At 43.0% G+C, this 15,237-nt stretch overlaps 1 pseudogene; it reads right to left on the minus strand.

Moving 5' to 3' along the window:
* Positions 1–561: 561 nt before the first annotated feature.
* On the minus strand, positions 562–891 carry LOC147003520 (protein kish-A pseudogene; annotated as a pseudogene).
* Positions 892–15,237: the final 14,346 nt, after the last annotated feature.

Raw genomic sequence — 15,237 nt, forward strand, 5'->3', positions numbered from 1 at the left:
AATGCACAATGCTTGTTCACTCACCGCTCTACTTGCTGGTTTTCATTATAAAGTATTCTTCATCATAGAGTGTCAGTTGTACCTTTGTGAATAGAAGCCCAAATCTTGTGCTAATTAAAGAAAATCAGAGTTTTGTTTAAAATGCTTTAAATACCTGCATTAAACTACATAATTTGCCTAGAATACAGGTACTCTGGATAGCAATCAAAAGGATTTAAATATGAACGGAATCCTTAAGAGCAATAACAACAAAAATAAAACAATTTTTTTTCAAGAAAAATAGACCAATTGCTACAAGGTGTCATTATGTGAAGATACTATTTTGAAGGCCTAGGCACAGGTGCCTGTGGAATTTGCCACTGGTTTTCTACTTCATGCCTGGAGAACCTGACACAACAGAATGACATTTGCAGAGTGGAATATTGGAGTAAGAGACCTGAGGTTGATGGCTACAATCACATTCCTGTGTATTAAACGGTTACATTATAATTATTCATACACCTCATTGGTCCAATAGTAAAAAAAAAAAAAAAAAAAAAATAGAGAACAGCATCTCAAAATTTATCTCATTCCCAGTTCAGTTCTAAGGCTTAACCATTTTTTGCCATTATTTTCGGGAGGCAAGTCCTTGTTTACAATCTGATGGCATTCACACTGTAATAGTTTCCAAAGATACTGGATGAAGAGGATGCTGAAGGCCATCACTATGAACCATATGGCCACATAAGGACTCTTGCATTTTCCAATTCAGGCACACTTCCAAAGTATTACCAATAGTCCAGTTTTATTTCTGTCCAGGATTCTGTGTGCCAGAGATCAGATATAAGCACACATACATATAAGCATCAAAATTACAGTCAATAGACTCTGAAAATTGAAAATGGCAGGCATAGTGAGGTGGGTGCTGGTCAAGTCAGATCATCATTCTGGACCAGGGCAAAAGAGAATGCCCAGATGCTTCATCTATACTGCTTGTCATTAATAGTTCTAGAAGGTACTGTACACACTATAGGAGAATCTCACATAACAATGAACCCTGTGACCTGCAACAGTGACTTATCTTCAAGAAATATTGCTGCATTAACCATAACTGTTATGGGAATGACCAACAACTGTTTGATTGAATTTAAATCCAATGTCATGAGATGGAACCCACACCTGACACTGGTAATGAAGCCAAGACCCTTATCCTAAATAGATTCCACTAAATCAACATAGCAATAAAATGACTCCTAATGAGATATCTCTAAACCCATAGATCAGTGCATTGCTAAAATCTCATCACATAGGTTTTTATTTTTTTTAGTAGATGGTAATTAAAACACAGATTCACAACTGGAAATACCCATACACTTAAAAATTGAAGCATCCAAGTCCTAAAGAGGATATCTCCATCAAACCTATCCTGAGGTTCAAGCATCTATGAAGGATATAGAAAGAATTTTAAAAGGCAGAAGTGTGGTGCATCTTCCCTGCCAGATGAGAGTCAGCCTCCTGGGAGAGCTCTGACCCAGGGACACAAGTGAGAGCGACATCTTGTATCCCAGGTCTTTCACAGATCAGCACCTGCAGGAGAGCCTGTAGGCCACAGAAGCAACGGGGTCCCTTTGGGCCTTCATCTTCATCCAGGAAGTGTAGCTGAGCTCCAGACCTCTGTGTGCATTCCCTGCAAGAGGACAGCTTGTCTGAAGAGAGTGCTCTGACCACTGGGATTTAGGAGAGAGTTGGACTCCCAGGAATGCTGACAGAGGCTAACAGAACCACAGGAGGAATAAGCTCCAACCAGAGACAGCTAGAACATCTAACAACAGAGACTACCAGATGGAGAAAAGCAAAGGTAAGAATCTTACTAACAGAAAACAAGACCACTCACCATCATCAGAACCCAGTAGTCCCAACACTGCCAGTCCTGGATACACCAACACATCCAAAAAGCAAGATTCAGTTTTAAAAATTTATCTCATAATGCTGGTAGAAGATTTTAAGAAAGGCATTAATAACTCACTTAAAGAAATACAGAAGAATACTGCTAAACAGGTGGAAGTCCTCAAAGAGGAAGCACAAAAATCCCTTAAAGAATTACAGAAAAAACATTGCTATACAGGTAGAAGTCCTTAAAGAGGAAGCACAAAGATCCCCTAAAGAAATAAAGGAAAACACAACCAAACAGGTGATGTAATTGAACAAAACCATCCATGATCTAAAAGTGGAACTATATACAATAAAGAAAACCCAAAGGGAGACAACTCTGTAATAGAAATCCTGGGAAAGAAATCAGGAACCATAGAAGGAAGCATCTGCAACAGAATGAGATCGAAGAGAGAATGTCAGGTGCAGAAGATTCCACAGAAAATATAGACACAACAACCAAAGAAAATGCAAAATGCAAAAAGATCTTAACTCAAAACATCCAGGAAATCCAGGACACAATGAGAAGACCAAACCTACGGATAATAGGTATAGTTGAGAATAAAGGTTTTCAATGTACAGGGCTGGTAGTTATCTTTAAGAAAATTATAGAACAAAATTTACGTAACCTAAAGAAAGAGATGCCCATAAACATAAAAGAAGTCTACAGAACTCCAAATAGACTAGACCATAAAACAAATTCCTTCTGAGCACAACTTGGAGCGATGACAGAATGTAAACATGAAGGAGCGTGCAACCCGGGTAGCAGCGCAAAGGAAGGTGCCTCATTGGTGCTGGATGAGGAAGGGCCGGGATCACACCCAGACCAACAGCCTTACATCACAGTGTGAAAGGATTTGACATGATCCCCACCCCAGTGGGTCCGACCATTCCTCCCACCCCTTAGGCCCGGCTCCAGGATCCTGGCTGTCCAAGAAAGTGCTGCAAACAAGAATCCGAAGCTGCAGCCTAAAGAAGATGGCGAGCACAGTACTCCACCAGCACCCAAGTCTAAGATCTACCCTGAAATAGAAGAACCCCCTGAGTGGTCTTTTCCCCTGCCCCCACCTTATCCTCGAGCTCCCCAACCTGTACCCCAACCCTCTGCTTCTCCTGCCCCTCTTCTGGTCCTGGTCCCTGGGACCAGAGGAAGAAAAGGTCCCTCAACAGGGATGAGGAGCTGACTGGTCCCTGAAGGACTGGCTGACTCCACTGTAGCGCTTCCCCTTAGGGCTGTTAGGCCACCCCCAGGCGATCAGAATGACTTACAACTTTTACAGTATTGGCCCTTTTCTTCCTCTGATCTTTATAACTGGAAGATTAATCACACTCCCTTTTCAGAAAACCCTGCAGGGCTTACAGGCTTGATAGAGTCCTTGATGTTCTCCCATCAGCCTACTTGGGATGACTGTCAACAGCTTTTACAGACCTTGTTCATCACTGAGGAGAGAGAGAGAATTCTCCTCGATGCTCAGAAGAATGTCCGGGATGATGCCGGACACCCTGTCCAGACCCTGGCCCAGATAGATGAAGGATTCCCCTTGACCCGCCTTCAATGGGATTATAACATGGCACAAGGTAGGGAACAGCTGTATAATTACCAGCGGGCTCTAAAGGCGGGTCTCAGAGGTGCCATACAAAGTCCCACAAATTTGGCTAAGATAAGGTGGTTATTCAGAGGATGACTGAGCCCCCCTCAATTTTTCTGGAGTGACTCATGGAGGCTTACAGAAGGTACACCCCGTTTGACCCTATGTCTGAAGGGCAGCAAGCCTCTGTGATTATGGCTTTTATCAGACAGTCAGCCCCCGACTTCATAAGGAAATTGCAAAGGATTGAGATTACAAGATTATACTGTAAGGGATGTGGTTAAAGTGGCTGAGAAAGTGTATCATAAGAGAGAGACGGAGGATGAGAAACAAGAAAGAGAAAAGAGAGAGAGAAGAGATGAAGACAGGAGAGACAGGAAACAGGAAAAGACTCTGACTCAAATTACTGGCCGCAGTAGTAGATACAGATAAAAGAGACAGGACTTGGCAGTCAGGGAATCTGGGAGACGAGAAATGGCAGGGTCCAAAGAGACCCAGAAGAGATAGACTGCCCCTGGAAAAAGATCAATGTGCACACTGCAAAGACAAAGGTCACTGGGCTCGTGAGTGCTCTAAGAAGACACAGGGAGCAAAAGTACTGTCCCTTGAAGATGATGAAGACTAGAGGAGATGGGGATCGGCCCCCCTCCCTGAGCCTAGGGTAACATTAAAAGTGGAGGGGACCCCTATAAGTTTCTTGGTTGATACTGGTGCAGAATATTCAGTGCTCAAAACACCTTTGGTTAATTAAACAAAAAACAAAAAGACGCTAGTGATTGGGGCCACAGGTCAGAAACCATACCCATGGACCACTTCCCGGATGGTAGACCTAGGAAAGATCTAAGTAATTCACTCATTTTTGGTCATTCCGGAGTGCCCTATGCCCTTACTGGGAAGAGACTTATTGATCAAATTAAAGGCACAAATAACATTTGCCCCCTCTTAACCAGAATTGTCCTGGGGGATTGAGACACCTCAGACCTTAGTGTTGTCTTTACAATTAGGAGAAGAGTATCAAATTTATCAAAATGAAATGAAACCCCCTGAGAGACTACAGGACTGACTGGCTTACTCGATATCCTCAGACATGGGCCGAAACAGGGGGAATGGGAATGGCCAGACTAATTCTCCCAGTAGAGACTGAACTTCAGTCTGGGACCACTCTCATTGGGATCTGACAGTACCCCATGGGCAGAGAAGTGCAGGAGGGCATACGCCCCCATATCACCAGACTGCTCCAACAGGGGATCCTAGTCCCATGTAAGTCTCCTTGGAATAGCCTCTACTCCCGGTAAAGAAACTGGGGACGAATGACTATCACCCTGTACAGGACCTTAGAGAGGTCAATAAAAAAGTTCAAGATATCCACCCCACAGTGCCCAATCCTTACAACCTACTCAGCATGCTGCCACCTGAACGAACCTGGTATATGATCTTAGATCTTAAAGACACTTTCTTTTGCCTGAGACTACACCCTAACAGCAAGCTCTTGTTTGCCTTTGAATGGCGAGACGCAGAGAACAGAAGAACTGGACAGCTCAAATGGATGAGACTGCCTCAGGGAATTAAGAATTAACCCACCTTGTTTGATGAAGCTCTACATCGAGATCTTGCCTCCTTTTGGGCCAACAATCCCCAGGTGACTCTCTTACAATATGTAGATGACCTTTTGGTGGCCGCAGACACACATAAAGAGTGTGAACTGGGGCCTCAGAAAATCCTGGCCAAGTTAGGTGAGTTGGGGTACCGGGCTTTGGTTAAGAAGGCACAGTTATGCTGGACTGAGGTGACCTACCTGGGGTATGCCCTGAAGAATGGGCAACAATGGCTCACAGAAGCTAGGAAGTGGACAGTGACACAGATCACGACCCCAACCACCCTCCCTTTAGAGTTGTTGTTGTCCCGACCCGCACATACTGCTTGCTGATGTTTAAACTGTTCAATTGTGTGTAACTGCGCCAATTTCTCCTATCCCCTGACTTTTTTTTCTATATAAACCCCTAACTTTTGAGCCTCAGGGTCAATTCCTCTGTCTCTTGCATGAGACACATGTCAGCCTGGAACTCTATCATTAAACTACCTCTTGTGTTTATATCAAAAGAAAAAAAAAAAGAAAAAAAAAGAAATTCCTTCCAACACATAATAATCAGAACATTAAATGCACTAAACAAAGACAGAATATTAAAAGCAGTAAGGGAAAAAGGTCAAGTAACTTATAAAGGCAGACCTATTAGAATTACACCAGACTTCTAACCAGAAACTATGAAAGCCAGAAGATCCTGGACAGATGTTATACAGACCCTAAGAGAACACAAATTACAGCCCAGGCTACTATACCCAGAAAAATTCTCAGTTACCATGGAAGGAGATACCAAAGTATTCCATGAAAAAAAACAAATTCACACAATATCTTTCCAAGAATCAGGCCCTTCAAAGGATAACAAAGGAAAAACGTGCCAGTATAGGAGGGATATTAAGCCCTAGAAAAAGCAAGAAAGTAATTCTTCAACAAACCTAAAAGATGATAGCTGCAAGAACAGAATTCCAAATTAACAACAAACATAACAGGAAGCAATAAAGACTTTTCCTTAATATCTCTTAAAATCAATGGACTCAATTCCCCAATAAAAAGACATAGACTAAAAGACTTGCCATGTAAACAAGACCCAACCTTTTGCTACACACAGAGACCCAACTCAGGCATAAAGGCAGACACTGCCTCAGAGTAAAAGGCTAGAATACAATTTCCAAGCAAATGGTCCGAAGAAACAAGCTGGAGTAGCCATTATAATATTGAATAAAATTGACTTCCAACCCAAAGTTATCATAAAAGACAAGGAGGGCACTTCATACTCATCAAAGGTAAAATCTTCCAAGATGAACTCTCACTTCTGAATATCTATGCTGCAAATGCAAGGACAGCCACATTCATTAAGGAAGCTATAATAAAGAGCAAAGCACATATTGCAACTCACACAATAATAGTGGGAGACTTCAGGACCCGACAGATCATGGAAAGAGAATCTAAACAGAAACACATGGAAACTAACAGAAGTTATGAAACAAATGGATTTAACAGGTATCTAAAGAAGATTTGATCGTAAAGCAAAGAATATAACTCCTTCTCAGCAGCTCATGGTACCTTCTCCAAAATTGACGATTTAATTGGTCACAAAACAGGCCTCAAAAGATACAAAAATATTGAAATTATCCCATGCATCCTATCAAACCACTACAGACTAAGGATGACCTTCACTAATAACATTCAATTCAAGCCAATATTCACATAGAAGCAGAACAACGCTCTACTCAAGGATAACTTGGTCAAGGAAGAAATAAAAAAAAAACTTCTTGGAGGTTTCTTAATTAGAAATTTTGTTAATTAGAAATTTTCTGAGGCTGGTGAGATGGCTCAGTGGGTAAGAGCACCCGACTGCTTTTCCGAAGGTCCAGAATTCAAATCCCAGCAACCACATGGTGGCTCACAACCATCCGTAATGAGATCTGATGCCCTCTTCTGGTGTATCTGAAGACAGCTACAGTGTACTTACATATAATAAATAAATAAATCTTTTTTTTTAAAGAAATTTTCTTCTTTTACATTTCAATTGGTATCTTGAAAGTCCACTATACAGTCCCCCTGATGTGATTCTCAAGCCACCCAATCCAACTTCCTGGCCCTGGCATTCCCATGTACCTGGACATATGATCTTCACAAGACCAAGGGCTTCTCCTCCTACTGATTAGGTCATCCTCTCCTATATGTGGAAATAGAGACACAGCTCTAGGGGGTACTGGTTAGTTCACATTGTTATTCCTCCTATAGGGTAGCATACCCCTTTAGCTCCTTGGCTACTTTCTCTAGCTCCTTCATTAGGGGCCCTGTGTTCCATCCAATAGATGAAGGTGAGCATCCACTTCTGTATTTGCCAGGCATTGGCATAGCCTCACAAGAGACACCTATATCAGGGTCCTGTCAGCAAAATCTTTCTGACCTATCCAATACTGTCTGGGTTTGGTGGTGGCTTATTGGATTAAATCCCTTTGTGAGACAGTCTCTGGATGGTCCCTACTTGTGTAACTCCTTCCATGAATAATTTGTTGCCCAATACAAGAAGGAAGGAAGTATCCACAATCCGGTCTTCCATCTTCTAGAGTTTCATCTGTTTTGTGAATTATATCTTGGCTATTCTAAGTTTCTGGGCTAATATCCACTTATCAGTGAAAGCATATTATGTGTGTTCTTTTGTGACTGGGTTACTTCACTCAAGATGATACTCTCCAGACATGTCCATTTGCCTAAGAATTTCATAAATTCATTGTTCTCAATAGCTGAGTAGTACTCCAATGTGTAAATGTACCATATTTTTGTATCTATTCACCTGTTTAGGGACATCTGGGTTCTTTCCAGCATCTGGCTATTATAAATAAGGCTGCTATGAACATAGTGGAACATGTTTCCTCATTACAAGTTGGAACATCTTCTGGGTATATGCCCAGAAGAAGTATTGATGGATTTTTCTGCTTGTACTAGGTTAAATTTCTGAAGAACCGCCAGACTGATTTCCAGAGTGGTTTTACCAGCTTGCAATACCATACAATACCCAAGATACATTTTGCAAAACAAGAAAATAAAGAAGTGTCTTAGTCAGGGTTTCTATTCCTGCACAAACATCATGACCAAGAAGCAAGTTGGAGAGGAAAGGTTTTATTCAGCTTACACTTCCATACTGCTGTTCATCACCAAAGGAAGCCAGGACTGGAACTCAAGCAGGTCAGAAAGCAGGAGCTGATGCAGAAGCCATGGAGGGATGTTCTTTACTGGCTTGCTTCTCCTGGCTTGCTCAGCCTGCTCTTTTATAGAACCCAAGACGACCAGCCAGAGATGGTTTCACCCACAAGGAGCCTTTGCCCCTTGATCGCTAATTGAGAAAATGCCTTACAGCTGGATCTCCTGGAGGCATCTCCCCAACTGAAGTTCCTTTCTCTGTGATAATTACAGCCTGTGTCAAGTTGACACCCAGATCCAGCCAGTACAATTGACCCCTTGTCAACTTGACATACAAACACATCACTAGTAAGCCTCAAACCTTAGTTATTATTCATCCCCAAGATCATAATAACTTTAAGATCCCAGAATATTTACATATTAAAAGTTCAATCTCTTTAAAATATCCAGTATCTTTTAAAATTCAAAGTCTCCTAACTTTGGGCTTCACTAAAAATCTTCCTTCAAGATGGAAAAATATCAGGGCACAGTCACAATCAAAAACAACAATCTCCAACCATCTAATATCTGGGATCCAACTAACGATCTTCTGGACTCCTCTAAGGGCTTGGGTCACTTCTCCAGCCATGCCCTTTGTAGCACACGTGTTGTCCTCTAGGCAACAGATGCCTGTACTCCACTGCTGCTGCTCTTGGTGGTCATCTCATGGTACTGGCATCTCCAAAACACTGCATGGTCCGTTCAGTCCTGAGCCATCAATTGCAACTGAGGCTACACCTTCACCAATGGCCTTCCATGCCTCTCACAGTGCTGAGACTCAGCTGCTCTGTGTGATCCCTTCATGCCTTCAAAACCAGTACCACCTGGGTGACTCTTACACATTACCAAGTCCAGCCACATCACAAGGTACAACTTTGGCTATCTCTGAAACACAGTCTCTGTGCTTTCAGAAAACATTTCTCAGAAGATGTCACCTCAATGATGCTGGTCTCTTCTTAATCACCAGCTAACCAGCATCAATAGTCCCAGTAATGCCAAGGTTTTGCTTTAATAGTTCTGGTATCTTGTTAATCACAGCTGATCCTTCAGGCCCAATTAACCAGAACCACTGAAACTTCACAATCCAAAATAGTAATGGCCCTGCACATAGTCTTTAATTTTCCCTCTTAAATTTCACAAGCCAGGCCTCCATCTTCTGCACTGTTTTCAAAATTATCTTCCAAGCTTCTAGACAACATCTGACAGTGCTCTTAACACCAAATCTTCTAACCCAAAGTTCCAAAGTCCTTCCACAGTCCTCCCCAGGCCAGGTTGTCACAGGAATACCCCACTCTACTGGTACCAATTTGTCTTAGTCAGCGTTTCTATTCCTGCACAAACATCATGACCAAGAAGCAAGTTGGAGAGGAAAGGGTTTATTCAGCTTACACTTCCATACTGCTGTTCATCACCAAAGAAAGCCAGGACTGGAACTCAAGCAGGTCAGAAAGCAGGAGTTGATGCAGAACCCATGGAGGAATGTTCTTTACTTGCTTGCTTCTCCTGGCTTGCTCAGCCTGCTGTCTTATAGAACCCAAGATGACCAGTCAAGAGATGGTTTCACCCACAAGGAGCCTTTTCCTCTTGATCACTACTTGAAAAAATGCCTTACAGCTCGATCTCCTGCAGGCATCTCTGCAACTGAAGCTCCTTTCTCTGTGATAACTCCAGCCTGTGTCAAGTAGACACTCAGAACCAGCGAGTACAAAAAGGAAGACCAACGTGTGGATACATCATTCCTCCTTAGGGAACAAAATACCTATGGAAGGAGTTACAGAGACAAAGTTTCAGACTGAGACCAAAGGAGTAACCATCTAGAGACTTCCCCAACCAGGGATCCATCCCATAATCAGCCACCAAACACACACACTATTGCATATGCCAGCAAGATTTTGCTGAAAAAGCCCTGATATAGGTGTCTCTTGTGAGGCTCAGCCAATTCCTGGCACATACAGAAATGGATCCTCACAGTCATTTATTGGATGGAACACAGGGCCTCCAATGGAGGAGCTAGAGAAAGTACCCAAGGAGCTGAAGGGGTCCGCAAAACTATAGTTGGAACAACAATATGAACTAACCAGTACCCCCAGAGCTCATGTCTCTAGCTCAATATGTAGCAGAAGATGGCTTAGTCGGGCATCATTGGGAAGAGATACCCCTTGGTCTGGCAAACTTTATATGCCCTAGTAGAGGGGGATACAAGGGCCAAGAATTGGGAGTGGATGGGTAGGGGAGCAGGATGAGGAGAGGGTATAGGGGACTTTTGGGATAGCATTTCAAATGTAAATGGAGAAAATATCTTATGAAAAATACTGGCCTTTACCTCTGACCAGATTTATTTCTTAACAAGAGAAGAATTAAAAATAAAAATAAAAACTAAGATATACCTTCTTAATTGGTCAAAATCTTTAGCAATTAAGGAAATAAAAATTAAACTAGTTTGAGATTTAATCTACTCTAGTCAGAAATAATATGACCAAACCAAAAACTTACAACGAATGCAGGTGAGATAAATGATTGTAATAATTTGGGAAATGGCGACCCTCATGAACTTAAATGCATTTCAATCTGATGAAGTCTCCCTGAAAATCAGTGTGAAAAATATATCATAAGGAACGGATAAAATATTCCTTGAAAATTGTGAAAGGACTTCATATATTACTCCACAAATAGGTTCTCAGCCATGTTTATTACTGTTCTAATCATAATAACTTGAAAACAAAAACAACTTAAATGTCCTTCAACTAATAAATGACTAATGAAACTGTGGTTCATATGTACAATGAAAATCTACTTAGCTGTGAAAATAAATGAAATCATGAAACTCTTAGAGAAAAAGGTGGATCTAGAAATGATTTGTGCATTCTGGCTTTGAATATGTAACTGTGTGCATATAACTTGGAGTAACCACAGTAACCAGGAAAATTAATAGGAATCGTTTGGGAGAGAAATTCTAGACACTGGATTAGCACACAGGTGTTACAAAGGGAGAAATGGGGGAAATAGTATGGAGTGTATTTTGGAAAAAATACACAGGTCTATTACACAGTAATAGAAAAGACAAAAGGATAAATAATACCAAGGATGTTTTAAAAATGTAGAAAATCCACTTCCGGTCCACTCAAGCACCGGGGTGCCTTGCCAGTGGAGTCTCAGGACACCCACAAGGACCCACACAGGATTCCCCACAGGATCCTAAGACCTCTGGTGAGTGGAACACAGAGTCTGCTCCAATCCAATTGTGCGAGACCTGTGACTGCATTAACTATGGAAGCAGGCAACCCAGCCTGAGGTGGGGCACAAGTCCCTTCCGGTCCACTCGAGCACCAGGGTGCCTTGCCAGTGGAGTCTCTGAAACCCGCAAGGACCCACACAGGAATTCCCCACGGGATCCTAAGACTTCTGGTGAGTGGAACCCAACTTCTGCCAGGAGACAGGTTCGAACACCAGATATCTGGGCACCTTCCCTGCAAGAATAGAGCTTGCCTACAGAGAATACTCTGACCACTGAAACTAAGGAGAGAGCCAGCCTCCCAGGTCTGCTGATAGAGGCTAACAGAGTCACCTGAGGAACAAGCTCTAACCAGAGACAACAATAACAGCTAGCTTCAGAGATTACCAGATGGCGAAGGGTATACTTAAGAATCCTACTAACAGAAATCAAGACCACACACCATCATCAGAATGCAGCACTCCCAGCCCACCTAGTCCTGGGCACCCCAAGACAACCGAAAAGCTAGACCCAGATTTAAAAGCATATCTCATGATGACGGTAGAGGACATCAAGAAGGACTTTCATAACTCACTTAAAAAAATGGAGGAGAACACTGCTAAAGATTTACAGGTCCTTAAAGAAAAAGAGGAAAACACAACCAAACAGGTAGAAGTCCTTAAAGAAAAACAGGAAAACACATCGAAACAGGTGATGGAAATGAACAAAACCATACTAGACCTAAAAAGGGAAGTAGACACAATAAAGAAAACCCAAAGTGAGGCAACGCTGGAGATACAAACCCTAGGAAAGAAATCTGGAATCATATATGCGAGAATCAGCAACAGAATACAAGAGATGCAAGAGAGAATCTCAGGTGCAGAAGATTGCATAGAGAACATCAGCACAACAATCAAAGAAAATACAAAATGCAAAAGGATCCTAACTCAAAACATCCAGGAAATACAGGACACAATGAGAAGACCAAACCTATGGATAATAGGAGTGGATGAGAATGAAGATTTTCAACTTAAAGGGCCAGCAAATATCTTCAACAAAATTATAGAAGAAAACTTCCCAATCCTAAAGAAAGAGATGCCCAAGATCATACAAAAAGCCTACAGAATTCCAAATAGACTGGACCAGAAAAGAAATTCCTCCCGACACATAATAATCAAAACAGCAAATGCACTAAATAAAGATAGAATATTAAAAGCAGTAAGGGAGAAAGGTCAAGTAACATATAAAGGCAGGCCTATCAGAATTACACCAGATTTTTCACCTAGTTGGCCATCACTGGAAAGAGAGGCCCATTGGACATGCAAATTTTATATGCCACAGTACAGGGGAATGACAGGGCTAAAAAAATGGGAATGGGTGGGTAGGGCAGTGGGGGGGGGGTATGGGAGACTTTTGAGATAGCATTGGAAATGTAATTGAGGAAAAGATGTAATAAATATTTTAAAATGTAGAAAATCATATTATCCAGTATTTATCTAAAATCACATTAATATGCATATATGTTTGAAATATTAATATGTATTTTAAAGATATTTTGCCATTTGGAATGATAATGTTCTCCACAATAACTATGGACTATATATTAAAAGCCCAATATCATACATGAGAAATATTCTCTAAAGTAGTTTGTAGAATCTGAGAATTCCCCCCAAAAAATCAGCTCTTGATGCCCTTGGTTGCCTCCCAGAACTTGAAGATGCAATTCAGACACACAGTTTGGAGGAACTGATCTAAAATAGCCTGGAAATCTCTTGCCAATGAAGTGGTTTTCATAAAGTAAGAACTTGCTCACTATGCCAGGGAGAGGAACAATCACTCAATCTATGCAGGTATGAAGCCTGTGAGCCAGAAGAATGACTTGACTGCAAGACATCCAAAGAGCAAAAATGGTGGCACTTTTATCTTAGGGTCATCAAAGGCTATACAATTAGACCTTAAGCCTACTCAAATATAGGAGAGCCATGTCTGGTATTATAGACATAAATCCAGATGGAAATGGAAAAAGCAAAACCCTATGAGTCTCATTACCAACAGTTCCCTAAACCAGTGTAATTTCCAGCTGTTTTCTAAGTACTTGACCTTATACCCACAGGTTAATGCAGTTAACCCATTGAACAAGAACTTTCTTTTTTTTTTTAAGATTTATTTATTTATTATATGTAAGTACACTGTAGCTGTCATCAGACACTCCAGAAGAGGGAGTCAGATCTTGTTATGGATGGTTGTGAGCCACCATGTGGTTGCTGGGATTTGAACTCCTGACCTTCGGAAGAGCAGTTGGGTGCTCTTACCCACTGAGCCATCTCACCAGCCCAAAAAAGAACTTTCTTTTTGCAACATGTGGTGACTCTGGAAAGGATCCACAATGGACCAAAATGTAGATAATAACAGAAAGGTACACAACCCAAACTGATATATCTGAAATAAATCCCTACAACCTGAGAGGCTCACAGAAAAGATCACAGAAGAGGGTACAGAGTTGCCCCAAATGTCAAGGTTCCTGTTGATACAATATGTCTATCTTAGACACAACAGGAAAATAGACACATGAACTTTTAACAGTATAGTTACCCAAACAAACCAGCATAATGGTACTAGTAGGTATACTAAAGAGGCCAGGGGAAATTCTATATATTTTTACCCTATAAGAAGAAATACTTCGGGTCTGCACAGGTGAGAGTGAGGACCACAGAGGCAGACAGCTTCTGGGACAGGCGGGAGCCACAGAGCCACTGAGGCAGCACCCTTTTGGGGCCGCAGTCATCCAGCACCCTCCCAGCCAGAGGAGAGAGGTCCGCCCTGTAGGGAGCGCCATCTTGGCTCCAGGACTCCACCGAACTTAGTCTGCACAGGTGAGAGTGAGGACCACAGAGGCAGACAGCTTCTGACACAGGCGGGAGCCACAGAGCCTCTGAGGCAGCACCCTTTTGGGGCCACAGACATCCGGCACCCTCCCAGCCGGAGGACAGTGATCCGCCCTGCAGGGAGCACCATCTTGGCTCCGGGGCTCCGCCGAACTTAGTCTGCACAGGTGAGAGTGAGGACCACAGAGTCAGACAGCTTCTGGGACAGGCGGGAGCCACAGAGCCACTGAGGCAGCACCCTTTTGGGGCCGCAGTCATCCAGCACCCTCCCAGCCAGAGGAGAGAGGTCCGCCCTGTAGGGAGCGCCATCTTGGCTCCAGGACTCCACCGAACTTAGTCTGCACAGGTGAGAGTGAGGACCACAGAGGCAGACAGCTTCTGACACAGGCGGGAGCCACAGAGCCTCTGAGGAAGCACCCTTTTGGGGCCGCAGTCATCCTGCACCCTCCCAGCCAGAGGACAGAGGTCCGCCCTGCAGGGAGCGCCATCTTGGCTCCAGGACTCCACCGAACTTAGTCTGCACAGGTGAGAGTGAGGACCACAGAGGCAGACAGCTTCTGACACAGGCGGGAGCCACAGAGCCACTGAGGCAGCACCCTTTTGGGGCCGCAGTCATCCAGCACCCTCCCAGCCTGAGAACAGAGGTCCGCCCCACAGGGAGCGCCATCTTGGCTCGGGAATCCATCAAACTTAGTCTGCACAGGTGAGAGTGAGGACCACAGAGGCAGACAGCTTCTGGGACAGGCGGGAGCCACAGAGCTGCTGAAGCAGCACCCTTTTGGGGCCGCAGACATCCGGCACCCTCCCAGCTGGAAGACAGTGGTCTGCCCTGCACAGGAGCCCTCTGCCTCAGGAGCAGGGAGCACATCTTGGATC

The sequence above is a fragment of the Mus caroli genome, unplaced genomic scaffold, assembly GCF_978045245.1.
Source record: "Mus caroli unplaced genomic scaffold, Mus_caroli_1 scaffold_8, whole genome shotgun sequence".
NCBI classification, from domain to species: Eukaryota; Metazoa; Chordata; class Mammalia; order Rodentia; family Muridae; genus Mus; species Mus caroli.